We start from the raw sequence: 6,773 nt of genomic DNA, 5'->3' as shown, positions 1-6,773 counted from the left end.
TTTGTAAAATGAAGATAATAATAGTTTCCACCTCTTGGAGTTGGGAGGATTAACTGTAACCCATGTGGCAAATGGTTAGTGTTCAAGAAACGGCAATGATTATTACTATTGTATGACCTGGAACAAGGAATATGTCACATCTGTCATCTCCCACCCCCAGTAATTTTCTTCTTCACTTTGTGCTATTATTCCTTAAATGTTTGCTGAATATATTCTAAATGAAGCATTTACCATTTGCTTTCAGTATTCAGTTCAATAAACTTTAATTAAATCCACACCATGCACCAGACACCATGGTAGAGAAAGAAAATGGATAAAATATAGTCTCTGTTGTTCGTCTTACAGTGTAGGAGCGTTTCAATAATTTCATATACGTGCATTTTAAGGCAGAGAGAGGATGGGAGGGGGCATTGGAGAATCATTGAAGGTTTCATGGGGAGGCTACCAGTAACTTGAGTCCTGAGCTACGTGTGAGAGTTAGCCAGGTGGAGAATGGTGGGCAGGCCTTTTCAGGCAGTGAGAAGAGCCTGGAACACTGGAGGAAACATCATGAAGACATGGTACGTGGGAAAAACATATACCCACCATTTGTGGAGACTGGGGTAAAAGTGCAAATGGAGGTAGCATATCTTACATCTAAATAGATGATATAAATCAAGCTAACCATCTGCTATGTAAAATAAGGTTTATGTTCCTGCCTTGAGAAATATACCTTCATAATATCTTGGAAGGCTGGGTCTAATTCAGAATTGTAGAATTTATCGGAATTCCAGGCTAGAAATGTGATGGTAAGGAGAGACAGCCTTTAGCCCATGGTCCACTGCTATGGGCTGAAAGTTTGAGTCCCTCCAAAATTCATATGCAGAAACTCTAACCCTCAATATAGTGTTATCTGGAGATGCAGTCTCTGGGAGGTAATTGGGTTATGAAGGTGGAACCCTCATGATGAGTTTAACACCCTTATCGTAGGGTTCTGCCTACCTCCCCAACCACACCACCATGTGACAACACCAGGAAGACAGTTATCACCAGGCACCGGACCTGCTGGCACCTTGATCTTGGTCTTAGCAGCCTCCAGAACTGTTAGAAGGAAATTTCTATTATTCAAGTCACCCAGTCTGGTATTTTGTGATAGGACCCCCTAAACAGACTGACACCATCTTCCTGTTTTCTTACCCCTGGTTCCACGGTCCACCTGCTTCTTTTTGGCAACACTGCTAACATTTGCCTCTTGGCCGGCCTACCTCACATCTGCCCAGAGGCATGTGCTATCCTTCAGAGCATAAATTCAGAAAACAAACCCATGCCAGCTTTGGAAAGGGCTTTGGGCGCTTTGTCCAGAGAAGTCGGGATACCAAACATCTGAAGCGTGGTCCATAAGAAGGAAGCTTAGGCTACAGGTGATTTCTGCTTAGCTACATAGATTCCTCACCTGTGGGAAGACCAGGCAGCACCAGAGCTGAGGACTCTGAAGATTGAAAGCTCAGCACAGCTATGCTGTATGCCTGGGTCTAGGAGTGGTACTGAAGGGAAGTTACAATTCTCCATATAAGCACATAAAGAATAAGGCAGAGAGAGAGCACGCTGTGAAAGGCTGGAGGGGAGATAGGATCTGTGCCATGGACGTCTCTGCATTACAGTGGGGCTGAAGTGGAATCTGTTGCTTATGTGGAAACACTGAAAGCTTGTATGCAAAAAAATGTCATGATTATATTTTTTAAAGTAAATAATTGGCTATGGTTTGGAGAACAGATTGAGTCAAAACAAAATAGGGGTAGAGGGACCAGTTTGAGATGGTCCAGATGATAGATGCAGTAGAATTCTGTGCAGATGAGAAGATGGGGTCAATCCATGCTTTGGAAGTAAAATTGATAGGAACTGCTGAGTGCTTGGAAGTGCTGGTAGGAAACTGCAAAGGATGGAAGAGAGGGGGGATTATAAGGTTTGGGTTAGTGGTTTTCTATCCATTTTTTAAATTGCTGTCATAAGAAATTACCACAAATTTAGCAGCTTAATACAGCACCCATGTATTATCTCACAGGACATCTCATCTGAATTTCCTGCTTAGGATCCACAAGGTTAAAATCAAGGTGTCAATGAGGCTCCATTTCCTTCTGGAAGATATGTGAATGCATCTGCTTCTAAGCACACTCAGGCTGTGGGTTAAAGTCAATTCTTTGACACTGTAGCACTGAGGTCCCCATTTCCTTACTAGTGTCAGCCAGGGGTGAGTCTTTGCTCCTAGATGCTACACAGGTTTATTCTCATGTGTTCCATCGGGAATCCTTCCAGCGACAGCAGGTTGAATTCCTCTCACACTTCGAATCTCTCCATCTTCCCTTTCTGTGGCATTTCTCTGCTGCATCGCTCTTCTGCAATCAAAAGAGAACATTTTCTGCTTTTAAGGACATGTGATAAAATTAGGTGATCCAGAGCAATCTCCTCATTTCAAGGTACTTAACCTTCATCAGAGCTGCAAAGTTCCTTCTGCCATGTAACATAATACATTCACAGGTTTTGAGGATTAGAGCGTGAAGTCTTTAGAGCAGGGATCCGCAATCCTTGGGCCAAAAACTGGGACAGGTCATTGGCCTGTTAGGAACAGTGGCTCATGCCTGTAATCCCAGCACTTTGGGAGACCAAGGCAGGCTGATCGCTTGAGTTCAGGGGTTCAAGATCAGCCTGGGCAACATGGCCAAACCCTGTCTCTACTAACAATACTAAAAAGGACTTTACATTTGTTGTGCGCTTTATTTACCGCTGGATGGTGTTGGGCCACTTTATTTATAGCTGGGTGGGTGGCATGCCCCTGTGGTCCCAGCTACCCAGGAGGCTGAGGTGGAAGGACTCCTTGTGCACGGGGGTCAAAGGTTGCAGTGAGCAGAGATTGTGCCACTGCACTCTAGCCTGGGTGACAGAGAAAGACCTTGTCTCAACAATAACCAAGAAAGGAACCTGGCCTCACAGTAGGTGGCGGGTGATTGAGCATTACTGCCTGAGCTCAGCCTCCTGTCAGATCAGCCCTGGCATTAGATTCTCATAGGAGCAGGAACCCTATTGTGAACTGCACATGCAAGGCATCTAGGTTGCATATTCCTTATGAGAATCAAATGCCTGATGATCTATCACTGTCTCCTATCACCCACAGAGGGGACCATCTAGTTGCAGGAAAATAGGCTCAGGGCTACCACAGATCCGACACTGTGGCAAGCTGTATAATTTTTTCATTATATGTTACAGTGTAATAATAATAGAGATAAAGTGCATAATAAATGCAACATGCTTGAATCATCTTGAAACCATTTCCCCTCTCCTGGTCTGTGGAAAAATTTCTTCCATGAAACCGGTCCTTGGTGCCAAAAAGGTTGGAGACCCCTGCTTTAGAGGGCCCGTTCTGCCTCCTACAGGCTATAAAAAGCTTTTGGATTATGTAGTCCAAATGATCTGCTTGGTCTACTGATGTCCTTTTTCTAGGCCATTCAGCTGGATTGGTGGCAGAAGTTGGGTGAGAATCTAGCCTTTCTGATTTCTGGTCGAGGCCAGATGTAACTATAGTATCTGGTAACCTCTGACTCCATCTACCTCAATCCCACCCAGCTGCGCTCTGTCAAATCTTCTTATCTCCTTCATTCTAAAATGTTATTAGTTTACTTATTTATTGGGTATATTATCTCACACAATTATTCTAGTTCCCAATTAAGCTATAAGTCTAAAATAGGATTTTTTTTTTTTCTGGTTTGTTCACCACTGAATCTCCAGCACTGCAAATAGTGTTTGCTACACACTAAATATCAACAAATACTTGTTGAATGAATAATGATGGTAAGATCTGGCTTGAACATGTGAGTCTTCAAAAAAAGCAGCAGCACTACAATTCAAATCTTTTTCAATCTCAATGTTCAAAGCATCCACTGATTCTTTTGGCAAACCCTCTTCATTTCAAATATGCAGGTGCAGTGTACCCACTTACACGATAATGTCAACATCAAAATTACTTGAGATTGACTGTTGTTGGATTTTCCCTAAACAATGTAAAGTGTATTGAATTGTGCATGCAAAGCAGGCCATTTTAACCTTCTAGGGTAATGTATCATCCATGAGTGGTCTCATTAAAATAAATCAGCAATAGTAAGGCACGATGTTGTTTTATATTTAATGTACTAATGAGTGTCACCACAGCCAGCTGGACATTTGCATATGTTTATATTTTCCACAATGTTTTGTCATAAATTTTACCTCTACTTAAACCTTACTTGTCATATAGGGTTGGAAATAACTTCAGGTCACCTCATCCATCCTCTTCTTTAAATCATAAGTATATGAAAAACATCCATGAAGTCAGCTGAGAAGCTATTTCTTAAATAGTCTCCGAAGAATATGGCTTTTTGACTGAAAGCCCTGCGTTTCATGACTATTAAACCAAGTGTATTGTTTCCAAGTCTCACTTGTTCTTTCTCCCATTACTATTTAAGTTGCACTGACTTAATTATCCTCTCATATTTATCTCAGTGAACAGAGAATAACATCAAAAATAATTCGTATCCTTCATTCTTCTTCAGGCTTCCACAGTGGATAATAGCTACAAAGTTAGGCTGGAGTGCAGTGGCAAGATCTCTGCTCACTGCAACCTCTGCCTCCCGCGTTCAAGCAATTCTCTGCCTCAGCCTCCCAGGGATACTTTTTCTTAAATGACTGACTATACATTCTTTGAAGTTATGTCTTATTTATGGGACCTCAAAGTGAATACAGTATTTCATCGAAGTCCTGATTAGTGATGTATGTAGCGAGTAGGTGACTTCTCCTTCCTGTGTGCTGCATTCCTTGAGAGACACGGCATTTCTGATCTCTTACTCTTCTTGGTCCATCGTGGCTTATAAACTAAGGGTGCACCCGAAGTAAGTTCTATGTGTATTTTCATAAGGATTATTTAAAATAAACTCCAGAAGCATTATAATAAAAAACAACCAGCACAGACAATTTGTCAGTATCCCCTTGAATATCTGATTTCAAAAATTCAATTTCTTTTCCATGTTTACAGGTCAATTTTTAATCTCAAATTAAAAAAAAAAGCAGGTTTCCTACCTTTGGCATGCAGCATTGTTTCTGATTGCCTTTTAGTGGACATGTGTTTAGACATCAAAACTCATTGTATGTGCAGAGCTTTCTATCGACTGGGATCTCCTTCACGGGAGGCGCCAAGGTTAACACTGGACTTTCCTGGTGGTGTTCCCTGGAGCCTTTGTGGTCTCAAAAAGGACTTTCACTTATTCTACGACTCCAAGGAGCATTTCACAAGCAGAGTTCAGGTTCCTTTTTTAAGAATCAGCTCTTTTTTTTTTTTTTTTTTTGAGATGGAGTCTTACTCTGTCGCCCAGGTTGGAGTGCAGTGGCATGATCTTGGCTCACTGCCACCTCCACCTCCTGGATTTAGGTAATTCTTCTGCCTCGGCTTCCCAAGTAGGTGGGATTACAGGCACCTGCCACCACGTCTGGCTAATTTTTGTATTTTTAGTAGAGATGGGGTTTCACCATGTTGGCCAGGCTGGTCTCCAGCTCCTGACCTCAGGCGATTCACCTGCCTCAGCCTCCCAAAGTGCTGGAATTACAGGCATGACCCACCGTGCCTAGCCAAGAATTAGCTACTTTTAAAACAATTTCAGGCTTGCCTGGACTATATTTTCTGGAGACCTTTCTTTTCTTTCTTCAAGCTCCAAATTTCCTTCTTATAGCACCTCATTCCATAGAAGTGTCTTGCTCCTGTATGTCTTTAAAAACAGCACTAAAATCCAAATGATACCAGATTTGCCATTAGTGAACTATGAAAATCGTTTCCAAATCAGTTTTATTGTAACCTGGTTGAGGAATCATGTTAAGGGGACAGGGGCGATGGGCTTCAGAGCATGCATCTACAACCTCAAGATCCTATCGCCGTATTGGTTGTGAATATGTAAGTGTGAACTGCATCCAGAATATAAACAAATGTAAACTGTTTTATAAATTTTTTCTTACTTTTCTTACATAACTCATTCAGGCTGTAATGAATTCAGGCTTTATTAGATTTCACAATTTCTAGAAACATATACTTGATATGACTTCTTTGAACCTTGTGTTGATCCTTTGAGCGACGAGATGCACTGGGTACCATTGTATAATCAGCATGGCATTATTTGATCCCAAATATAAGGAAATCTGTGGATCTAAAACTTTTTGCTTTTACTATGTAAATATTCTGGATTGTTCATAATCCACTTCACTTCCTGCTTCAATGACGTTGAAAAGAGCATATTAATTATTTTCCTAAATCCTTACATATTTTTCCTTCTATGAATTTAGCGATGCTTTTCCTACATTTAGTATATTTGGAAATTTTACTTTCATTCAATAGTTACAGCTCATCACAACCTGTGCCAAGACTGAATTTTTTTTAATGTATCTTTGGGGCTGTGTGCCTGGATCTGGAATGGAGTAGTGTTTGTTATCAAAAATACCCCTTAGGGAAATCTAATATTCAGTTTATTTATAAATAATATAATCCCGAAGATGGCCGTTTAGGAACAGCTCAGGATCGCAGCTCCCAGTGAAAGCGCAGAGGGTGAGTGGACGCCGCGTTTTTATTGCCCACAGACTAGGAAATTCCCGGGCAGAGGTGCTCCACGGTCGCCAGCGCGGCTGTTTCGGCCAGCGCCGCTGCTTTACCCCGCGCAGCGGCTTTGTCGGCGCCCCGGAGCCGCGCTTCTCCGTACAAAATACACTGGTCCGGGGGCCCTTTTGGC

At 41.9% G+C, this 6,773-nt stretch overlaps 1 long non-coding RNA gene across 2 annotated transcripts in view; it reads right to left on the bottom strand.

Annotated features, from left to right (window-relative positions):
* Window positions 1-246: 246 nt before the first annotated feature.
* LOC108300735 overlaps window positions 247-6,773 on the bottom strand; it is a 25,533-nt gene continuing 19,006 nt past the window's right edge. For both annotated transcript variants that reach the window (XR_001823574.2, XR_005199279.1), the window contains exons 3-5: window positions 2,213-2,372; window positions 1,030-1,080; window positions 247-527 (exon numbers count right to left, since the gene is read on the bottom strand). This is a non-coding gene — a long non-coding RNA (uncharacterized LOC108300735). The remainder of the gene's footprint in view (window positions 528-1,029; window positions 1,081-2,212; window positions 2,373-6,773) is intronic.

Source organism: Cebus imitator, unplaced genomic scaffold (genome assembly GCF_001604975.1).
Source record: "Cebus imitator isolate Cc_AM_T3 unplaced genomic scaffold, Cebus_imitator-1.0 Scaffold29, whole genome shotgun sequence".
Taxonomy (NCBI): domain Eukaryota; kingdom Metazoa; phylum Chordata; class Mammalia; order Primates; family Cebidae; genus Cebus; species Cebus imitator.
The sequence above is the reverse complement of the archived record's forward strand: the minus strand, read 5'-3'. Positions and strand labels throughout refer to the sequence as shown.